General features: G+C 41.9%; 1 long non-coding RNA gene across 1 annotated transcript in view; it reads right to left on the bottom strand.

Moving 5' to 3' along the window:
* Positions 1-330: 330 nt before the first annotated feature.
* LOC109283276 (uncharacterized) overlaps positions 331-23,517 on the bottom strand; it is a 133,849-nt gene continuing 110,662 nt past the window's right edge. The window contains exon 4 of the long non-coding RNA XR_002090382.2: positions 331-1,170. This is a non-coding gene — a long non-coding RNA (uncharacterized LOC109283276). The remainder of the gene's footprint in view (positions 1,171-23,517) is intronic.

The raw sequence follows: 23,517 nt of genomic DNA, 5'->3' as shown, positions 1-23,517 counted from the left end.
CATTGGGTGGCAGAGGGCCTGGCTAAGGCATGAGGGTGCTACAGTGTGGGGCTATCTGGCAGGCAGCCTCTGCCCTGTAGCACCCTCATGCCCCAGCCAGTCTCAGTCATCTACTTATACATTTTGGTGGCATAAATTATTCTGCTGTAGAATAGTACTTGTCCCAGAGAGTCCTATGTTACAGAGGAGTTAATTAATTTACTGTGCCCTAATATGGGCACACATGTAGACAGTGATGCTTTACTGTGGAGCTAATTAATCAACTCTACAGTAAAGAACACCTGTAGATGCACCCACAGTGTTTTTCTCCCCCCCCCCCACCCCATAGCTTGCTGTCATCAAAGGATGACCGTCACAGTTAGAATAAATCATTAGGCATGGTAATAGGGAAGCCATTGATGAGTCTATAGGTGACTGAGGAGTTCAAGCCAAGATCCACATGTTTGATTATTGATGTCATAAATAGTTTTGAGAGGAAGGAGATGTCAGGTCAAAATGTTTTCACTTCATCTCTCTCATCTGCCTCATTAGTGAGGCAAGTTTGCTCAAAATGCCTCATACATCATGTGTCTAGACAAAATGGGCATGCACTATGTGACACCATAAACCTGCCTTTGGCACCACATACTGCACATGTAGGTATTCTTTGCACCACTACTTTACAGCATGCCAAAAAAAAAGTGGGCTGGCACACATGGCAGCAGTGCATGCCACCCAAAACTGGAGCCTGGCCAGATGGAGCCACATTCCGGCTGCTGACCAGGCTCTTAGCTGCAGGCTAAAGCTCCTTGAGGCCTTCAGGACCTCAAATAAGGCTACTGGAGCCAGCACAGTTGCTGGCCCCAGCCTTCCTTACCTTACCTAGGGTAACCTGCTGCATGCCAGAGGGTGCACCACAGGTATGCCCTAGGGACAAGTAACTCTCCCAGCTATTTATGTAATATTGCATTTCTTCAGATTGTAGAAGGTGGGCCAAAGAAGAGATTCAAGAACACCTTGAAGACCATCAGTGAACTTGTAGTATAGGGCCTGTTTTGAAAGCTGCTTGTCAGGCATTCTTCAGACTTGTCTTGTCCAAAAGAGCCAGTGCTATATGAACATGGTTTCAATGCTGGTTGTGTTTGCTTGAGTCAGAATATTGGTGTTCTTTCTTCCGTCCTTCCAATTGACCTAAAAGATTTTCCAATGAGAACATTAAAAATATAATGGTAACATTAAGAAAACATAAAACAAAGCAAAAAAAAAATAAAAACCTTTCAGATGTTTGTGATACACTGTCCAAGTTTCACACTTATATAACAAAGTAGGGATGATGACAGCCTGGTAGATGAGAAGTTTGATGCAGGTCTTGACATCATAATCAAAGATATGATTCTGGACATTCCAAACCAGCACTACCAGGCTTTATCTGGTGTTGAATATCATTTATGTTTACTTTTCTGGGAAAAGGTGGCTACCCAGGTAGGGGAAATGTTCAACATTCTCCAAAGACTGCCCTCTAAACTGTAGTGTGTGGAGGAACAGCTGGTTAATTTTGGGTTGCTGGTAAAGGATCTTGGTTTTTCTGTTTTTTTTTTTTTAAGTTGACAGTGGGTCCTGGAATTTCATACACTTAACAGAAGCAGTCAAGGGTGACCTGGAGCCCTTTAATTGAATGGATACACATGACACAAATATTAGTACATGGAAAACTAGTATTGAAGGTGATTATCTGCAATATGTCATAGACTGTTTGATGTTAGAGAGATTCCTATCCATGTGATACTGGATGCCAGACTCCAGATGGAAGCCTATTAACAATGAGATGTGGAATAGCTGCAATATAGATGGAAAAGAATGTTGGTGCAACCACACATCCTTGTTCTACTTGAGCTCTAATAGCAAAGGGGTCCATTTCTGAGCCATTTTGCAGGGCAGTTGTTGTTGTAGCATCATGAAGAAGTCTCATAATGGTAACAAATATTGGTGGATCTTGGTGTTATTCTCAGCACTTCTTCTGCAGCTGTCTAGCAAGAAAGATCATACCTGTTGTACCTCTGAGTGGTCTGAAACCACAAGAGAACTCAGGTCGAATCTCCTCAGCAAGGAAAGTGACTCTATTAAGGAGAATGAAGGCAAACGTCTTCCCAGCTATGGACAGAAGTGCAACACTACAAGAACTATTGCATTAAATCCATCTTTCTAGAGTATAATAATGATTTTGACATCTCTCAAGTCACTGGGAATTAGGACTGTGCAAACCTTCAGGTGATGATTCAATTCAGAGGAGATTCAGCCCAATTTTGTGGCTGAATCTCCAAATACGAATCAAATCAGGGGACCAATAAAAAATCCAAATCAATTTGAAGTTCTCTGAATCTTTAGAAAAGATTCAGAGAGCTTTGATGATTCAGACAGTGCCCGGTGGCTGCAGCAGGGAGCTGTAGCTGGACTAGGAGCTGGCAAGTAGGGGCAGGAAAGGCGGGGGGATGGAGAAATGGGAAGGGAACCATGTTGGGACCCCTGACAGGCCCCCTCCCCTGCCTGCTCCCCCAGCCCCCACTGACCTCAGGCTGCTCCCCCATCCCCCCCCTCCATGGTTGCCCCGCCCACCTCAGCTTCCAGTGCTTTAAAAAAAAGCCCCATTAACCGGATGCTGCTGGGTGAGGGGGCAATCTCCACTGTCCCCCACTGCTCCACACTGCATGGGGGGTTCTTCCATGAGTACCCCAACCTCCCTGCTCCCCCAGCTCCCCCCATGGCTGCCCTGCCCACCCCAGCTCTGGCCCTTTAAGGAAAAAAAAAATGAGAAAAAACCTGGGACTCACGGCTCATGCAGTAACCTTGGGGTTTCAGGAGCCTCATGTAGAGTCCCCCACATGGTGTGTGGCAGTGGGGGGCAGTGAGGATCACCCCCCAAACAGCAGGAACAGTGAGTCTGAGGGTTTTCTCAGGGTTTTTTTCTTAAAGGGCTGGAAATGTGGTGGGCGGGGCAGCCATATGGGGGCTGGAACAGTGGGGGGGGGTTGGGGGACTTGTGCAGAGCCCCCCACACAGTGTAGTGCAGTGGGGTTCAGCGGAGATGACCCCCTGCCTGGCAGCACCCGGTGAGTTGGGTCTTTTTCCCCTCCCCAAGTGCTGGGAGCAGGGGTGGGTGGGGCAGCCCTTGCCAGGCCTGGAGAATAGGCGGGGGATGGGCCTGGGTGATTCAGAGATTCAGCAGCAGCCAAATCTCTGAATCAGATTTGGCTAAATCAATTCAGGACAGTGATTTGAATCACCAAATTGAATCATTGTCCCCCAAATCAGCTGAATCCAAATCTGAACTGAATAATAGCCGCTTTGCACAGACCTACTGGGAATCTGTTCATATTTCCAAATTTTCATAATAATGACATGTAGTTCATGCAAGATTTTTTTTCCACCTTGTTTATAAATAGGGCCCTGCTGAATTCATGGTGGAAGTGGGCTGCACAGTGGCTCTTTTAATATTGCAGATTCCCCTCCATGCTCCCCCATTGCTCACTGGTGGAGGGGTCACACTTGCAGCTCACTCCTGATCAGTGGGGAGGTAAAAAGCATAGTTTTAAACGTGATGCCATTTTTGCCTCCCACTGTTGATTGGCCAACGGGCCCTGGCAGCTCCACTGCTTGCTGCTGAGCAGCAGGGAGGAAAAATGGCACCATGTTTAAAACCATAGTTTTCACTTCCCTACTGATCTACAGTGAGCCACAAGTGGGGCCTTCCACCAATCATCAATCGGTGTCCATGCAAGGGAACATGCAAGATTAAAGCAGCCACAGCACAGCCCACTTCCACCATGAATTTGGTAGGGCCCTATTTATAAATTTCAGCTAGTATTCCATCAGGACCATATGCTTTGTTGTTCTTCATCTGCTTAATGGCTTTCAAGACCTCTTGATAACTTGGTGGATCTGAAAGGTAGTAATTAATGGGCAGTTTGGAAAAACCTCAATAATATTGTCTTCTACATTAGAACCTCAGTTCAGGAGCTCTTGAATATGCTCCTCCCACTGTGCTTTGATAGTGGAGCTGTCTTTAAGGAGTGCTGTTCCATTCTTGGACCTCAGAGGGATATCTCCTTGCATGCTTGACCCCTAGATAGCTTTGTTTGCACTGGTTGGTCCCCCTCCCCATATGAGGTAAGCAGAGTGCATACTCAATAGACCTGCTGAATCATCACTGACTCAGTTCCAAGTATAAAATGACCATCATGCAATCATCAACACCATGTATGTTCATGATCAGGGGCTTCTGGTAATCATTAGCATTTCCCCTGTTATCATTTGCCCATCACCATAGGACTTTCTATTGAAGAATGAAGGAACCCTCAGTGTTGATTTGGCCACCAGGGGTAGCCCTACCAGGTGTAAAAAAACTCCAGCTAGCATCACTCTCAAGGTAATTGGTAGCACCCAAGCCTCTTCTCCACATCAACATGGTGAGCCTTGCGAAGCTTAGAATAGTCAAGAACTTCAAAGGTATAAAAGGAGATGGATTCCTTCTAATAATGTTATCTTACATTATGAAAAGTTTCTTAGATCATACAGTATATAGTGTCCCAATACCCATCACACATTACTCTGAGCACTTTCTTTTTGCCAGATAACTGATGATTCCTTGTCTTCTTTTGCTGTTGTAAGTCAGATCAGAATGCTATTTTAAAATCTCTCTAATCTTTGACTTCCTTTAGTTTTTAATGACTGCATAACTTTGTAAGGAGCTGAAGACTGTTTTTATCTCACAAGATGCAGATGCCACTGAATTTTTTTTTTCTTACAATGCACTGCTATTGTGTTTTTCCTACTAAACAAAAATCTCACTGATTTCAGTGGTGCATATAAATTCTAAGGGGACTTTGACCCATAGAAATAGTACACAATGAAATGTTGCCCAAGAAGTTCATAGAACAATATTCTAATCACATCAAGCACACCAGTAGCCATTAAATTTTAAATGTGCATGCACCTTGTTATACATTAATGTTAGGTGGTTCCTGGAGCTCTTAATCCCTGAATTATCTGCACATTAACACCTGAAATTATTTTTAAGCACTCTTGAAGTGGCTTAAGGTTATGCCACTCCAGCCTGGTTTATCTCTGATCCATGTTACCCAGTCTAGGCTACATGTTAGTGAACTCTGCAAATGGAGATATATAAGTCTCACTCTGTTCTTTTTATGTTATCTGAATATGAAGGTATCCCAGAAAGAAATATTTTTAGTTTTCCTTCCATACCCACAATAGCTTTTCTTCCCTTGGCCTGACCTTATTTTTATTTTCCATTATAATGGTCTTTAGGTGAGAGATTGTTAGCCCCACAGACTAAAAAGTCTTCTAATGATCAATTGACAACAACACAAGCAAATTGTAACGAGCCTCAGGGTCCATCACCTCAGCACCTCAGCACCTCGCCTGTGGTCCAACCCACCTGTTGGCTCTTTCCCAGCCTCACCTCACCTCCAGTCTCTCTCCTGCTATGAATTCAATGTTATTTTTTGGGTTGTTGGGGGAAGTGGTCCCTAGGACTGGGGCTAGCCTCACTGGCTCCCTCGATGGTTGGCTCTGCCTTTGTGGCAGAGTCCACCTTACCTGGGGTCTATGCTTCCCCCACCTCAAGCACTTCCCCTTTAAGGGAGTGCTCCCTCAGGCTTCTGAGTACCTGTTGGGGCTTCAGCTATGCAAGCCTTGCCCCCTTTCTCTTTGGCCTCACCCTCAGCCTTGGTACACTGTGTAAGACCTCAGGTCCTAGGCATGGGCCCCAACTGGGCAGCAGCCCCTCCTAGGACTCCAGTGTCACCCTGTCAGCCTCAACCCCTCTAGCTTGGATATAGCTATTGTCACTGAATATCACCCAAGCACCTTCACCCATGGCCTTCACCTCTCCTAAAGCCACAGCAGGTCCTCTGATAGAAAAAACTCCAACACAAAACAGCAAACTAACCAGTCCTAACGTAAGCATAAACACACCTGGGAATCTGGGGCTTAAGCCCTGCTTCTCAGGTGGGCTAGCTTCTACCCCTCCAACACCCAAGAACCTCTCTCAATCTGGCTTGGCTCCTTGCTGCAGCCAACTCTTTTCTGGTAGCCCCCCATCCCCCCACAGCCAGGGTCATACTGACCCCCACCTGGTCAGGAACAGGGCTTACAGGCCCAAGCTTAGTCTTTTTCTGGTCACATCACCAGATCACCTGCACCCAGGGGCCAGGTGCAGCTCATTGCATCATTAACTACCTGATTTTTTAGTCCTTGGCTCAGTCCATTTGTGCAGCTACTACTGCCATTTCCAGCCTCAAGGTTCAGTAACAGGGTAAGGGATCCCTATTATACATGGGTTATGCAAGTTCCCTTATGCTTCCCTGCAAAGAGGCCTCAGATCTAGCTTGTGGGGAGCAGTTAGGGCCAAGGAAGAATTATGCTGCTAAACACAACCATCTGGACAGCTAGCCAAGAAGTGTTACAATGAAGGCTGCCTTGAATGTGCTGGTACATGCAATGTAGATATCTGTCCACTCATATGAATTCAGACTAACTGATTTTCCATCAGCTGACAAATAACCTTTGATGATTTTTACCTCCTGGGTCCTTTCTGGCTATTTTCTTTTTTCTCTGCTACAGTTCTCTGTATTAGCACATCTTGGGTGAGTCTACACAAGATGCTTTACTGCAAAGTACCATAGTTTACTGCACAGTAAGTATGTGTGTCTACACATGCACATGTTTACTGCACAGCAAATCTCACTAATCCCAAGTAAATTTGCTACCTGAAAATGCAAGTAGCAAATTTACTCACAAGTAGTTTCTGTGCAGTAGCATTCATGTAGACACCTGATTGGAAGCCAATCTGCTCCCAGTCAGCCGGCCACCAGGGGGCGGGAGATTTACCTTCATGAGTAAACTGCTCCCAGATCTAATGCACATGTAGACACACCCACTAGGTGCATCTACATGTGTGCATTTACTGTGACATAACCAAAATTACTGTGCAGTATGGGTGTGTGTCTACACGGTATGCCTGTACTACACAGTAAATATTATGACTTATGCCAACTTCAGTGTAAATTTGATACCTCCCGATTTGCTACTGCATAACAATGTATGTGCAGATGCCTTACTGCACAGTAATACTGTGTGTGTGGACTGACTTGGGACTAACTTTAGTCCCAAGTCAGTCCACACACAGTGTTAATGTGTCTTAATACCTGCATTTGTAGACGGTGGCCTACCACACAGTAAAGTTAAGCTATTGTAAATGTACATGTAGACATGCCCACTGAGTGGTAACTGGATGAAAAATACTACCAAATCAGAACAATGTTTGACACTTTCTTTGCTTTGATGTAAATGACTGAGGAGGTAGGCAGTGCAGAATAAGACTCATGGCTTGTGAAAGACAGTCAGTGAGATTTTAGCCCACAGTCCACCTAGCCTTTTAAAAGGACTTTTTTTTCTATTTTCTTGCCTGGCAGGCCCGTTCTTCTAGGCCCTCATTTTAGATGCCTTTCTCTGTGCTTACCTCACAACTCATACATTTCCCCAAGAATATTCATCATCAAGACCCTTTTGCAAATAATGAATAAATCCCTTGCAAAAATCTCCTGGAAAAAGGACTTCAGCTTGAAAGATTTTTTACAATACATTTAGAATGCCTATCTGACAGCTGAGTTCAGGATTAAACTCTTGAAGTTTCAGCAAACCTTTTCTGACTAGGAGAATATTGATTTAAAATTTTCTAACTTAAACTCTGAGTTGGAGAATAAGTTCAAGTTAAATGCCCATATAATGCTAGCTGGTTCTTGTCCCCAAGAAACCAAGGACAAATTGTTAAATGATAGAACACAAATGTTTTCTCCCTGCCCCAGGCATGTCCTCTACTCCAGCTCCAGACAGTTGGTGCAGAAGCTGGCAATAATGCCTGCTTTATATCAGTTCAGAGTTGCCTCACACTGGAGAAGATCTTATCTGTCTAGTTTGAGTGACATACAATTGCTCTAAATCTGAAGGAATTCTATAGACTTTTACATCATTTCATTGAAGTCAACAACATTATTCTGGTTTTACAATGGTCTGATTGAAAGCATAATCTGGTCTTCCCATTAGGATTTGTTTATGGATAGACATATATATGTCTATCCGTAGCTATATATACAGAATAGCCAATTGCCCAGAGGGGGAGCAGGCAGGGACAGAGCCCTGGCCCCCACCCCCCCACCATTCAGGCCTGCTCCCCATTCCCTCCTACTGCTTGGGGTCTGAGCCTACTCCCCACCCCCACATGTTGGGCCTGGATCTGCTCTCCTCCCCCTGCGTTGGACCCAGGCCTGTTCCCCCCTCCCCCATGTTGGGCCCAGGCCCACTCCCTCCCTGCATTTCCTTCTGTCCACTCTGTTGCTGCTGTCTCCAGGGAGCAGGGTGGGAGGGGTGAGGCCAGCTGTGCTGGCCTCATCCCCCTGCTCCATCCCTTGTGTCCCCACCATCATGGCAGCGGGCTGCCTTCTATCAGAATGCTTCTTTGAACTCTGATTAGCTGTTTCAGCCAATGAGAGCACAAATAAAGCATTATTGGCAGACAGATGGACAGACTTAGATTTTTATAATATTAGAATATAGAGATATGTATATCTATATCTATATATCTATATCTATATATTTATTTATTTACACTTCTATTCTAAAGCATGTTAAGATGATGCAGAACATAATGACGTTAAGGAGAAAATTTAATTATTGAAAGCACAGTGACATGAGTTTATTACTGGTACTTGTCAACTAGATTCAGATGATTTCTAGAGTCTTCTAAATCTGTCTTCCTCCTCTCTCCCCCCCTCCCCAATCCCTACCCTTCTCTCTATCTCTTTATGGTTTTCTTTTATACCATGTGTAGTCTTCTGTTAAACATGAAAAATGAGTGAAAATTGGATGTAAAAACACTTAGCATCATATCCTAGCAATTTAATCCATCTTTACACTTATTTCAAAGGAAGCAGAATCTGGTTCTACTGTGCTGATTGGGACATTTTTACACCTATTTTAAGCATGTAAACATAAAATCTGGCTTTCAGGCAAGAAAAGCTCAGGGTTATGTTTTTCAGAGGCAAAACTGAAGCTGCATTACAAAATGTCCTAGGTTTCAGCTATAACAAAATTAGTACTAATTTATGAAAGCTGCACTAGTGCCTCCAAACCTTTGTCATAAATTATGCATGCAAGCAGGGAAATACTAATGAAAAGAGGGTTTCATTTACAAATGATTACTGCAAATTCAGCAGTCACTATAGTTCTGCTAAGCTAATTTATTTTCTGGTTGAACATGCTGCTTGCCAGGTTCTGGCCATTTATTTGGACTTTGTCTAAGATCAGCTTCTTGTATTTTAACATGCATTATCTTTTTTATCTCAAGAAATGGACATTTTTCTTTTTTAAGTCCTTACTTAAATGAAGTTCCTGAACTCAAAGCTGGCTCTTTTGATTAAAGATTGACTGAGCATTCATCTTTCTTTTACTATATTTGTATTATGTCTGCAGTGAAAATATTTTGTCTTGCATGTGTTAGAAAATGTTTGCTACTGTAAAGGTTTTTGATGATTCTATTAATGTGTATGAAATATATAATGATGTAAATACCCCTGCCAGAGCCTGCAATAAGTTTGAGATGGTCCTGAAACATCTAGTAATAATTATGATCTACCATAAAGATTTTTGCTATCCATTGAACTAGTTTGATGAGACACAATAATTCGGCACTTAAGAAAAAAAATACAGTAACACTACAACCACAGTAGATCACATAAGGAAATTCAATGATAAGACAAATGTATATGTAATCAAACCTGACCTGTAATCAACATCTGACTCTGACTTCAGGTTATCGAGAAAAGCCATGCATGCTTAGTCCCATTTTATGTAAAATTGTAATGATACCCAACAGAAATTAAACCAAAAAGGGGGAGAGGGGTTCTATGGAAATATTGTTTACTGCAGAAATCATTCTGAGAACCCATACAATTGGTATAGATTGAGGATACCTTTTTCATATGATTTTCATTTTAATCACTTAGAACAGAAAGAGAATTCTCTCCTATACTCTATAAGGCATATTTTCAGTGATTCAAAATTTTGTCAGTATTGAGATTTAGCACATAGGACCATAAGATTAGGCTGGAAGGGACCTCATAAAATCACCTAGTTCAGCCCCTTGCTCAAGGCAACAGCATCCCTTACTGAAACATCCCAGCCAAATGCCATCTAACCTGCCTTTGAAAACTTCCCAAGATAAATATTTCACAGTTTTTCTTGATTGCCTATTCCAATGCTTGACCATATCCCAGTCAGAAAATTCCTCCTAATATCCATCCTAAATTTTCCTGCTGCAGCTTGAGATCATTATTCCTAGTCCTGTCCCCTAAGGCCACAAAGAAAAGTCCATCTCAATCTCCTCTGTAATCGCCCTTCAGTTATATGAAGACTATTATCAAAGCCTTTCCCACCCCTGCATCTTCTCTTTTCCAGAATATCTAACCCTAATTCTTTCAGACTTTCCTCATAAATCTTGCCTTCTGGGCCCCTAATCATCCAGATTTGCAATGGACTGTTTCCAAACTGTCCACATCCCTCTTGAAGTGTGGTGTCCAAAACTGGACACAGTATTCCAGGTGAGGCCTCACCAGTGCTGAATAGAATAGAAGAATCACTGCCCTTGATTTGCAAGTGACATTCCTGTTGATACAACCCAGTGTGCTCCTGGATCTTTTTGCAACAAAAGTACACTGCAGCCTTATCAGTTATTCCCACATCTTTATTTATGCATGAAATTATTCCATCACAAGTGTAGGACTTTGTATTTTTCCTTGTTGAATCTCATATGATTGATTGTGGACCATTTCTCCACTCTATCTATAGTCCTAGTCTCCAGAGTATCTGCAACTCCATCCAACACGTTGTTGTCTGCAAATTTGCTAAGCAGGCACTTGATCCTTTCACTCAAATAATTAATTAAGATTTCAAACAATAACTTATGCATAATAGACCTCTGGGGAACCTCACTTGATTCTTACTTCCAACTAGACAAGATTGCAAGGATCCAGTAAAACTATTTTTATTTATTCTCTAACATATAATTTCTATCAATACATAAAAAAGCTATGTGGCTAATCCATACTCAGTACTCATGCCTGCAATCAAGGCTACTACAAAGTTAGACATAGATTTATAAGAAAGGAAGATGGGACAATAGAAGCTAATCATCCTGTGTGAAGTTTTATTCCAGGTTTCAATTAGGACATCAGCTGGTTTATCAGCACAATTCATTTTCAATGATGTTGCTAAGATACCTGCCAAAATACTCAAGGAAGTCACAGTAGTTCTTGCTGCATCAATTTAAATGGTCTATGAACATTCTTCAGCAATTAGTCTATACTTACAAGAAAAAATGTATATATGAAGGGAAGACTTATCTGAAATTGAGGGCTTAAAAATAACAGATTTTAAGATTTGAAGGTTGTTATTGTATTGCTTTTTACTATTTGATTTGCAGTAGTGTTTATGAGTGCCTATAGATGCGCAGTGAGGCTGCTCCATGTGTTGTAAATCCAGTGCATTGGAGCAGACTTGATTCATTGAGTCTCCTGAAGTGTAAAAATTAACAGGCTCCAGCAGCTTCCAGCCTCACATGTATCGTATCAGTGTCCCTGTGATGAAAAATGGTGGCAGAGCACTTTAAACTGAAGCTCATTCAATGAGTTTTATTTCAAAGCACCCCACCACCATTTTTCAGTGCAGGGATGCTGATATACATGATTCTCGGGTGCTTTTTAAATAGTATGGCTTGCTAATTAAAGCACCCCACCACCACCTGGAGCACATCTATAAATGTCTTATAAATCCCAATCCGGGCTTGGAATACCATTAAAACAGACCAGAAGCTTAGGGTTTGAGTGCAGGAAAACAAAGCAGTGAAAATGAGGCAAAGCAGGAAACAATTTATACAAACTGCCTGGCCCTTGCAGAAGCTTTTCTAAACATCACACCCAACATGACTTTTTATAAGCATAGATCTGAGGGAACATTCTCCAGGTTAAGGGAAGTTATTCTTATGCATGGGAGAAAAAGTGGTAAAAATTTCCATCTAAAACCTAAAGTACAAGTAACTTTGGACAAATATGTTCTGTAAAGACAAATGTCTCACTTTCCATCTTATTTCACTAATAAACAATACAGGATTGCATTTCTGAGGGAAAAGAGATAGGGGACAACAGCCAAAATTTGAAAACTCAAGATGAGTTTCCTCATCCTTCCCCTACATTCCAACTGGGGCAGATTATGGTAAAGTTTTGTAAATAAGTGAACTGTGGATTTTTCTTGTTTTGTTTTATTTTACAATAATGTTCCATACTTCAGGCTTCCCATTTTCTTTTACAGTAGGAAACAATGGGTTAAAGTTGCCCTGAACTAATACCCTGGAGTGAAGGTAGCTCTGTGCACTATAGTGCCCCAAGCAGCTAGAGAATGGGCTATCAAGAATAAAATGAACCAATTCACAAACGAAGACACCCTGGAACACCACTGAATTCAGGCCCTGGCACAGAGGTGTCCCAGGAGGGACAACAAAGATGAGCTAATGGCAGAAACTGCCTCAAAAGGGGAACTCCAGAGACTCAAGCAGGAGAAGGCAGGACAAGGAGAACCTGAGGACACAGACAGAAGTTATGTTTTTCATGTTATCAACCCTCTGAAAGTGAGTTAAAGATATGCCATGACATGTGCATGGCTATAGAGAGCTTTTAAAGTGGCTGATCATGCAACAGATTAACCTTTATCAAATGAGATACCAGATGAAGGTGCTCCACTTAAAGCATCTTAAGAAACTTGTGTTCCCTAAGGTTAATTTGCTACACAATCGGGGCTGAGATAATGCAGCCCAGCTCCACCCCTGGGGCTATCAGCAGGAAGGGAGGGCAGGGGAGAGGGCCGGGGGAACAAGCTGCCAGCTGGGGTTTGCCCAGCCTGAGCTGGAGGGTGGGCAGGTGGATTGGATCCTCCCACACACCTCATGCCCACCCCCTCCCCCCAAAGCTCTTCCACTCACCCCACTTCCTGCTGATAGCCCCAGAGCTGGGCAAGACGAGCAGCTCCTCAGCTTCAGGCAGGCTCCTCAGGCTCCCACAAGCAAGATCGATCCACACCGCAACCCAACAGGTGAACATCTGTTGGGTTGTGGGGGGTGCTCTAATTTATGGTACTTTATGTAAAGCACTATGAGTTAGAGCAGGGGGCCTGCATGTCTGTCAGCACCCTGAGAGTCTTGAAAGGAAAACAGCCTGTGCTGCCAGCCTAACTGAAACTTTGAGTGCTTTATGCACTAGGCATTGTGACCCAAGGACTCTGCCAATAAATGCTGTTTTTGTTTAAGAATTGCCTGCTTCTCTGCATGTTACTTTGGGAGTAATCAGAGAAACAACCATTTTTCTTCAAATGAAAAGTGCACCTTTTCCTCCACAATCAGCTGGTCGAAATTAGCTTGTACTATATTTGAGAAATACAGATTTCAATGGGTCTGGAAATATTGCAGTGGAGGCTACAGCAATTAATACTGCCACCACTCTCCATCACCATATTGCCAAACCCCAGCTAGATGACAGACATCATGCACCAGATTGGGCCAGTGTGTGGGCTCACTTCACAGTCAAATTCAACACATGGCCCTGGACCCACCCCAACAGGGATGGACCCAGTACATGGACTCAGGCCCAGTGGGCTGGATTGGGCCAGCATGCAGTGTTGGTCTTCAGGCCCCATTTGGTGTGCAAGGCTGACAGTGGGCTCAGGAGCAGGTTTGTCAAGCTGCCACTGAGTTCCTTATGTACTACAAGGTAAGGTTTGTGTTTATCTATGATGCCTTTCAAAAACAGAGTGCAGAGTTATATTCCTGGACAAGAAAATACAGTATTTTAAAGTCTGGGGGTCCAAGGGAAGGCCTCCTCAGGGGAATTTATGGCAGTCATTTATATAAAATGATAGGAATGGATTAGTTCCTCCATGTCAAAAGTTTTGAAAATAAAAAGTTTAATTACAATATAAAATATCATGTATTAGTTTACTACCATTTTTAAATTTAATTTTACATTAATTTCAATGCACAAATATAAGACTAAATGGCAAGGAAAGGAGGGTTTTTTGACTCTCATAACTCAGCCTAAATTGTCCCTAAACTGAAAGCCTTTTAAATATCTACACCTCCTCTAAGATTTTTATGTTCATGAACTAGCTTTATCATGCTACACATTATGCAAAAGAGTTCTTTCTTCAAATAAATGTATAGAACAGATGGCTGAACACAAGTAAAAATGAGATGATTAGCTCACACATATATATGTATACAAGGCAGTAGATTGTCTAGGAAGTATTTAGATACATACACACAAATGGAATACAATAAACTGATGGACATAGATAGCATAACAATCTTCAAATATATAAAAGATCCCTGTGAAAGGAAAGATTACAAACTGTAGGCCTGTGCAAATAGGGAAATATTTGGATTTGGCTGATTCAGAGGCCAGTGATTTGATTCAATGATTTAAAGTCACTGTCCCCTTTTGATTTGGCTGAATCAGAATTGAAGATTCAGCACTGATTCAGTGCGAATTTGGAGATTCCAATCTGTGGCGGGGGCAGGCACGGCACCTGCTCCTCTGGCTGTGTCTGCCTCTTCCTGTGCAGGGGAGCTGTAATAGAAGCCCCCACGGCTGCCCTGCCTGGCCCCATCCCCTGCCAGGTCCAGCCACCCAGCACTTTATAAAAAAAAACAAAAGCCCTGCACTCACCAGCTTTAGCACCAGCTATAGCACCCCACACTCACCTAGCAGATCCCCCCTGTGAAGCCCCTGCTCTCCAATTGTGCACCCCCCCCCGGTCCCAGCAGTCCAGGAATTAAAAAACAAAACAAAAAAGATACTGTCCTGCACTCACCAGCTCTGGCAGCAGGGATCAGGAACTCTGAGTGCTCGTGGCAGAGGCCCCTGCATAGTATGGGTCAGTGGAGTGCAGCAGGGATACCCCCCCCCTGCCTGGCTCCCACACAGCAGCTGGCCCATGGCATGGGTGCAGCATGGCTTGATAGGGCACTGTGTGCTGCCTAGGAGCTGGGGCAGCTCCACCTGTCACCCAGAGCTGGGCAGCACTCAGGCCCAGTGGCCCCAGCTCCCAGGCAGCATGCAGCACCCCACCGAGCCATGCTGCACCTGTGTAGCTGCGAGGAAGGAGGAGTGCACACAATCCAGGAGTGGGGCTGAACCCCACTTCCCCCACTGCCCCACACTGCATGGGGGGGGGGGGGTGTGCCATGAGTGCCCAGAATCCCTGATCCCCGCTGCCAGAGACAGTGAGTGTGGGCCATTTTTTTTTTTTTTAATTGCCAGGCTGCTGGGGCTGGGTGGGGCAGCCATCATAGATTCATAGATTGTAGAGTGAGAAGGGACCACAATGGATCACTGTGTCTGATCCTCTGCCCCTGGCAGGAAAGAGGACCGAGGTCAGATGACCCCAGCTAGATAGTTATAAGCCTCCTCTTGAAGACCTCCAAGTTAGGTGATAGTACTACCTCTCTTGGAAGCCCATTCCAGATTCTGGCCATCCTTACTGTAAAAAATTTCTTCCTAATGTCTAACCTAAATCTACTAGTTTGCACCCATTATGCTTCATTATTCCCTGGAGCGCTCTGGTAAATACTGTATCACCAATTCTCTGTTGTCCTTCCTTGATAAACTTATAGGCAGCTATAAGGTCTCCCCTCAGATGTCTCTTGTGAAGGCTGAAAAGATCCAGAACTCTCAACCTCCCCTCATAGGGTCTTTCACGGAGGCCACTAATCATGCAAGTGACCCTCCTCTGAACCTGCTCCAGATTCTCCATGTCCCTCCTGAAGTGCAGCACCCAAAACTGGACACAGTACTCCAACTGCAGCCTGACCAATGCCGCACAGAGGGGGAGCATCACCTCCCTTGATCTGTTGGTAATGCATCTGCTAATACACGACAAGGTGTGATCGGCTTTGTTGATGGCCTCGTTACACTGGCGGGTCATGTTCATCTTGGAGTCAACTATGACTCCAAGATCTCTCTCACCCCTTGAACTGCTGGGGAGGTGATCCCCCAACCTATAGGTGTGCTGGGGATTCCTCTTTCCTAGGTGGAGTACCTTACATTTATTTTTGTTGAATTGCATCCTCTATTGTTCCACCCATTGATACAACCTGTCCAGGTCAGCCTGTATCTACTCCCTGCCCTCCGGTGTGTTAACTTTGCCTCATAACTTGGTATCATCTGCGAACTTGGAGAGGGTGCTCTCCACACCCTCATCCAAATCACTGATGAAGATATTAAATAACACCGGTCCAAAGACTGAATCCTGCGGGACCCCACTACCTACCTCCTTCCAGTCCGAGAATGACCCGTCCACCACCACTCTCTGAGTGCAGTCCCTAAGCCAGGTTGCCACTCACCTGACTTCGTAGGTGTCCACTCCACAGCCTGCTAGCTTCCCTATAAGAATAGGATGTGAAAGTGTGTTGAAGACCTTCCTAAAATCCAGGTAGATGACATCAGCCTCCGTTCCTGTGTCAAAGCAGTGCGTGACCTGGTCATAAAAGGCTATAAGGTTTGTCAGGCAGGATCTACCTGTGATGAACCTGTGCTGGTTTCCTTTCAGCATAATTTCCCATCAGGGGTGGAGCTGATTGTGGGGGGGGGATTGGGAAGTGGGGACTGTGGGGTGGGGGCTCTGCCTCATGGCCCCAGATCCCCCACAGCTGCTGCTACTGCTGGTGAGCGTAGTTTTATTTTTTTATTTTTTGTTTTTTTATTCACAGACTGCTGGGGCTGGGCAGGGGGGCCATCAGGGGTGGGACCAGATGAGGGGGGTGATTGGGGAGTGGGGGCAGCATGGAGGGGTTCTGCCAAATGGACCCAGAGTCTCCAGAGCCCCTGCCACAACTGGTGAGTACAGGCCTTTTTTTTTTTCTTTTAAGTGCTGGGACGAGATTGGGGCCAGGTGGGGGATGGGGTTGGGTAGGGCAGCCATAGGGGCTTTTCCTGCACTTCCCCCCACCTGGGGAGAGGCAGGTACAGCTAGAGAAGCTGCAGGAGAACTTGCAGCCGCCTGGCCATGCCTGCCTCTCCCCAGCCGATCTGAATCTCTTAATCTCTCTGAATCTTTTCTGGATCAATTCAGAGGCTTCGGATTCAATTCAGACCTTTTAATGGGTCTCCCAATTCAATTCAGATTCAGAGATTCAGCTGCTGAAATGGGCCAAATCTCCTTCGAATCGAATCGGTAACCAAAACTTTGCATAGACTGCTAATAAACTGCTATCTAGGTTCGTTGCAGATAATACAAGAGTAAGAGTCTGAAATAGAACTATGGTTTAATTTAGCCAACAGGATAACTTTCTTACTCACTTACTTATTATAATCAAGAACACAATTTAAATAGAATGAAGGTGGAATATGTACCTAGCTTGACCAATATCTTCAGGCATTGTTAGGTAGAGTTGATTCTTAGTCAGGTCAGGGAGATGAACCTCTCAAGGGCTAGTTACAGACACTTAAAAAGCCTGAGGCAGATTTGATCTAAGTTGCATATTTTTGCTAAGCAGCATAGTTTAGATCAGTAGACCTTTCCCATCTATTCCCAGGACTGACCATAAAACATTTGAATATCCAAATGCACAACTGACTATTTCTTGTGGATCATATTTGTAGCAGTCATCTGCCTCTTGCCTTACCTTCAGGTAGAATCTTCATATTGGTATCTTCAGTTTCCTATATGAAGTATGTATATCCTACCATGTTTTCCACCAAAACAACCTGTAACCTAAGCAATGTTTTCCACTAAATAGAAAATACTGTAGGCTCAGCTCAGCAAGCAATGTAAATTACCTGACATTTTTATCCCTAAAACAACTGTTCTAATCAACCTGCATCTTGTTTGCTGCCTCATGACAGATTGCAGAGAAGTTATAGGGTCATATTGCTGACACATATGAAGGCTGTACATTTGGTGGTAATGTTAATCATTTCTCAAAATTTGATATCAGCTTGATCAGGCAGTGACCTTACCATATGTTGCTTCATCATTCATACAGTAGGTTTTGAAATAACAGTTGGAATGAAAAAACTACATATTATATAATGGATCCAGAACTTTCTATTATACATGCTACCTGTTACCAAACTCTGTAATAATAATTTTAAAAAATTGGCTGCTATGTGACAGCTAATGTAAATACTTTGACGCATGGGTATTAGGTACACTCATATCAATCTCCAGTGTGAAGATTTGAGGATATGAAAGGTTTGTAAAGGTTAAATTTATCCTTGATGTCTTTATATGTCTATGGGAGGTAGTTAGGGCAGCACAACTTACAACTTAAAGGGTTTTCACAGGGGGGGAAAGAAGGAATCATCTTAGAGAGCCTATGTACTATGGAAATGGTGCTTGCATATGGGTCACAGGCAACACTGCGATAGAGGCAGATGAGAAATCTTCCAGGCCCTTGTATCCAGGAAGTTATGGCTGCTATTCAATAGCTAAAACAGCAGCAATTGTAACAAGGGACGGAGCTGTGTAACATACATATTCACTGGCCTGTGTTAGAAGTTGGATTTCATACCTCTGACTCTTCCACAATCCATCTACACAGATCCTGTTTATTAAAGATTTAGGCAGGTGAGAGGATTTCAATCCTAGAGATTAAACCCTGAATATCTATTGTATTTTGGATTAACTTTATTCTCGAGACATGGTTACAGATGCATCTTCTACTATGGAGAATGGATTTGGGGTTAGCATTAGTAGAAAATTGATCAAATACACCCCTGGAAAGAAAGACCTGTATTCAATTGTAGGAGTGCTTTACAGCCAGGTATTAAAAACCTTTAGAAAATGATTTTCACTGGGATGGTTTCTACTCTATTTATTGAGTTGCAGGCTAAGATTACCAAGCTTGACCTTATTGTAGTTTACAAGGCTGAACAAGCTATTAGACATTTAAATCTAGTGATAGATACATAGAGAGAAATTGCCTTAGCTGTTGACTTTTCAACTCAAAAAGTCATGCATCACTACTAGAAAGTGTGCTTGAACACACAATGCAGATGGACAAATTATCTGCACACAGTGGAAATATCAGGTTGACATTTCAAAAATATTAAGAGGATTTATAGACCTGCTTACACTCCCCACACTAATATTGATTATAGCTGGCTCTCTAATCATGACATGCTTTATGTTATTGATGCATAAAAGCAATATTCAGATGTCCTAGCACATTCAGAATGATATTGTGTTTATATAGTTTAGTTTGGTAAACAATCTGGGAAAATATTAGATAGCTGGTTGAAATACATGCATGTTGCCTTTGTATTTTAGACTATTTGCTTAACTCATTTCTATGCACACTGCTTCTTCCCATTTGGTTATCCACTTTTCTGATGAACATTTTGATATATCAATGGTATCTTCAGGTTAGCATCTTTCGCAGAACACTGCAACTTGCATTAGTCCTACTTTTGTTCATTAATTAAAGACTTTAAAAGTGCTTCTCAATACTGTACTGTTTCTGAAAAACTACTTAGTAAAACACTACTTTGGCTTTTGATACCACTACAGGTATCTGCATATATTGTCATTATTTATGGGTGCTTAAAAAGCACCCATGTCTATTCTGCTGAAACTGTTTTACAGTTCAAGGAGGCCCTAGCATGCCTGGTGCTAATTGGGATGTGTCTATGTACAGTGAACAGTCTGGAATATGGGAACAGTTGTCCCACATGAATCCTCCATCTGGAGATCTAGTGCATTAAAATTGACAGTTGTGAATTGTGTTTAGATTTGGAAGAAAAGTATTTTTTGTTAATCTGATTTCAGGTTTTCATTTTTCTAAATGGGGATGTGGTAGAGAATTAAAGAAAGGCTGATCAGGTTATATAATAAATGGTGGTCTAAAAAGTCTTAGGTTTATCAGATGACATGAATGAAAGCTTCGGTTCGAGATGCTGATGAAAATGTCATTATCTACAATTATCTTTCCATAAATGCTAACACCAGAACTACACCACAGTACATGCGTTAATCTGAACATCACTTAACTTTATAGTTTTTCACCTGGTCTTTCTCATGCCAGATTTTGTACTGGAGACAGAGGCCTTTAACTTAACCCCTCATTTTTAGAAAGAGGATTGCTCTTAGCCTAAACAGTCCAGGTGTACTTGTTGATCCCTACAACTGAGATAACGGATGCAAGGTATAGGTAGAGCGTAGGATCCTTGAGCCTCATCCTAGTGAAGTTATACAGGGCTTCAGCTTCTTTTGAGGAAACATTACATTAGACATTTCTGTTCGAAAAGGTCTAATTTACTTTCAACATACTATGCCAGCAACTATATATATCAGGCCTCTATATATCAGGCCTCTAAATGTTACTAGGTAGAGAACAGAAAATTTGTTTTGTGGTATATGGGGAAAAAATTGGGGAAAAAAAAAAAAAAAAAAATCAGTTGTTGGGTTTTCACTCATGTTCAGGCACCTGAGAATAATCTAGGGGATATTGTGAATACAGTAAAAAACATTGTTTAAAAAAAAAAAATCTAAATTGTTATTGTGGTTACTTTTGCTTTTTGTACTGAACAGTTAAAATGTGGTCAAGAGTGCTGTTACATTGGGAGGCATCTGGAGGTCCTGTTAACTGTCAGAGTGATACCTACTAATGATCTGCTCTAGAGCAATGAAAAAGGTACTGAAGATTTCATTTTTCTTGTCCAAGAAATGGAAACTTAACTCTACACAATATTTGTTTTATCTCATTAGAGAACATCACGATGACTAAATAATTCAAGGCCCAATTATGCAATGTTCTAAGTATGTTCAATTCCTAATAAATAGGTTCTAAAGGCACATACTATTTCAAAGGAATGGGACCCAAGAGATTATCACCAACCTTGTTTCTTATAGTCTTTGGTGTATCTTTTTTTTTCTTTACCATTTTAATTTCCTTTTCAAATTTAACCTGACATTTAGACTTTTTTTCCATTGGTGTATTCACATGATGTGCTATCTATATTGCATGGGAATGTGCTATTTTATATATAGCACATGGATATCTGATATATATCTCCCTGAATTAAATGTCAGTGCTCAAACAATAAAGGAAATCACCCGCAGGAAAAGATCAGTCTAAATTCTTTCCTGTAGTACTTCGGTTTCTGTTTCTTTAATTGGAATACTGAAGTGGCTGCTGGCAGGGGACAAAAAACACAAAGAAATCTATTATTTTGTCAGTCTTTATTTTATTAGCAGAGAAATTTAACTGTGACTTTGCTATATATACTTACCATAAGGATAGCAATACAATTTAGTTTTTTTCTCCTTCTAGATGCCTCGCAAGTCTGATGACTGAGCAGTCCCTGTTCCTTCCCATACTTGGAGGTAGTTCAAAAATATGTAGCTCCAGGGTATGCATGTAATCTCATTGTCTGTACTACACGAGTTGGGATTTCACATAATCCCATTTTTTTGTATCATTGTAGGTGATACTAGAAGTACTCAGTACATACACAGAAATGTAGGACTATTGATGCAATACTCTGATAACATCTGACAAAGGTTTTGATGCATCAGATAGCATCTAATAAAGTGAACACAGGCTCACAAAAATGTATGCATCTCCAATTTAGTTAGTCTGCGAAGGTGCATCTCTGCTCTGCCTTCTAAAGGTATGGATAGCCATTTAATTTCTTTCTATCCAATGCAAAAGTACCTTTTTTTCTCTTCTTTATATAAGATGCCTTTTAGTTGCTTTTATTTCCTAAATTAAAATACACCAACATATTCTTCATTCATAATTGAAATATCCAATTTTCATTTCTTATGATAGGAAGACAAAACAATGGATATTGTCAGAATCTTTATTGTTAGAAATTTCCATAGATCCTGCAGTTAGTGAATATTATGTGCTATAGCTGAAAAAGTATTAACAGAAAATTATGTGAGTACTGGGTTCTAGAGATTTGACAAGCCCTGGCTATTGGGGGTTAACTTTCATAAAGTTACTTAATTATTCATCCTGAGTAAGCAAGTGGCTGGATTTAAGTGCATTTGTTTTGGGTCATGAGAAAAATCTTTTCTTTTAATTTTATTTTAAAGATGATAAACTCTCCTTTGGTGTGAATAAGCTGCACTTAGTTTATCCACCCAGATAACCACAGAAGAAAATATTACAAACATAATGAATATTTGAAATATACTACTGTCATTTTAATATGTTTACTTGGGTTTTAATAGACCTATTTTGAAGAAAATAGGTATCATGCATTTTAGCTAAATGTAAAGTAGATTTAGAGATGTAATTTTCAGATTGCCAAAGTCCATTAACCTGATGTCTATTTAATGTATGGAATTGTACCGCTGAGGGTAGGATGAGGCATAAAAGAGACTAGAGACATTTAGCCAAAAGATCTGATTAATTGCTCATTGTGTACAAATAGACTATCTAAAGAATTTTACCCATACCCAAACTATTAAGAAGGTTACAGATTTATATAATTTTAGTTAGAATACAAAGTGTAAAGGAGGTGAAATATTACAGCTTCTATTTAAAATAAATCTTTGTTTAATGTTTCCACTGCAGTACTGCATTGGTGGAAACGTGGAATTCTCTCTCAGCTAGCTGGAGGAGAAGCAGCAATGGTGAGTAAAGATGACTAAAAGACACATTCTAAAAGACACATACTATTCTTATACTGCAGCATAAGATGATTAATTTAATTTAAATGAATATACAGTTAATACTCTTTGGTTACCATTCATTTCTTACAGCTTGTCAGTGCTCTTTATTTCTTTAAAGAAATCTTCCTCCCTGCTGCCTTCTTTCCCCCCTTAGTTTCCATTTTTTCCCTAATAAGATCCATTATGTTTTAACCCTCTGATTCCAAGGTGATGCTTAGGAGTATTGTGGAAAACACCCCCATTTTAAATACCAAAAGAAAAAAAAATAGGGGGATTTTCATAGACAAGTAACTAAACATATAACTAATATCAGTTCAACTTGGGTTCCTAAAATCAAAGGGTTTTCTTAGCTACAAATTATATCCATTTTGCTTTCCAGCACATTTGCCCTACCATGCAGGAAACATTCTTAGGATAAGTGTAAATGAAATAGCTCAGCTAACAACTGTTTTTGGGGCTGTCAAGTCAGAGGTCTCTCATTCCCACAAACTGCAATAAAAACCACCTCTCCCTTTGTAGGTGTCTTCCTTAATGGGAACATCTACACATGCTATTACTGCACACGAATAAACTCCAGAGTTTATTGCTCTGGAGTTAATTGTTCACAGGCATGCCATTTGAACGTGCACCTGAGAGCAATTAACTCCAGAGTAATAAGCTCCAGAGTTTATTTGTGTGCGGCATGTGGAGCTGGGCTGCCCCTGCTGTCAGAGGGCGCCAGGGGTCAGCCTGCCAGCA

Source organism: Alligator mississippiensis, chromosome 8, assembly GCF_030867095.1.
Source record: "Alligator mississippiensis isolate rAllMis1 chromosome 8, rAllMis1, whole genome shotgun sequence".
NCBI classification, from domain to species: domain Eukaryota; kingdom Metazoa; phylum Chordata; order Crocodylia; family Alligatoridae; genus Alligator; species Alligator mississippiensis.
This window is presented reverse-complemented; position numbering and strand designations above follow the sequence as displayed.